Source organism: Saprolegnia diclina (genome assembly GCF_000281045.1).
Source record: "Saprolegnia diclina VS20 unplaced genomic scaffold supercont1.1, whole genome shotgun sequence".
NCBI lineage: Eukaryota > Oomycota > Saprolegniomycetes > Saprolegniales > Saprolegniaceae > Saprolegnia > Saprolegnia diclina.
The window spans coordinates 1,144,976-1,145,498 of record NW_008246068.1 but is presented as its reverse complement, the minus strand read 5'-3'; positions in this window follow the sequence as shown (position 1 = coordinate 1,145,498).

Sequence of the window (523 nt, the reverse complement as noted above, 5' to 3'; positions counted from 1 at the left end):
TGGCCGTTCCAGTGGCTCACGTACGCCGCGCTTCTCAACGCTTCTGCCCACGTCCTCTTGACGCTCGTCGCGTACCTCGCCGTCGTTCCCATGCTCCTTGTCGCGGCTTGTCTTATATATATGAACGTGTTCCGCGTTATCTTCATTATGACACAAAGACTTCGCATACGTAGCGCTACGCCTGAATGCGTGGGAGTGGGCACCAGCGCTTGGTCGTTGGGAGTGAGCTGCGTACGGAGAGATCCATCCCGTGGTGGACCCCACTCGCCGAGTCATAGCTCGCGCGAGGTCGTACGCAGGCTCCTGTACTCGGACCGCGGCTTGTCTTGTGCCATACACTGTGCTGCGCAGCCTCACGAGCCTCTTGACGCAGCGATTTGTTCCATATTGGCACCCGTGGAGTGTCTTGTATGCGGCTATTGCTCATTGTCGACGTCTGGCTCCACAACCAGTTTGCGCGGCGGTCGCAGTGCATTGCTGTCACGTACGACTTGAGTCGCCAGCACCACTCGAGCTGCGACGA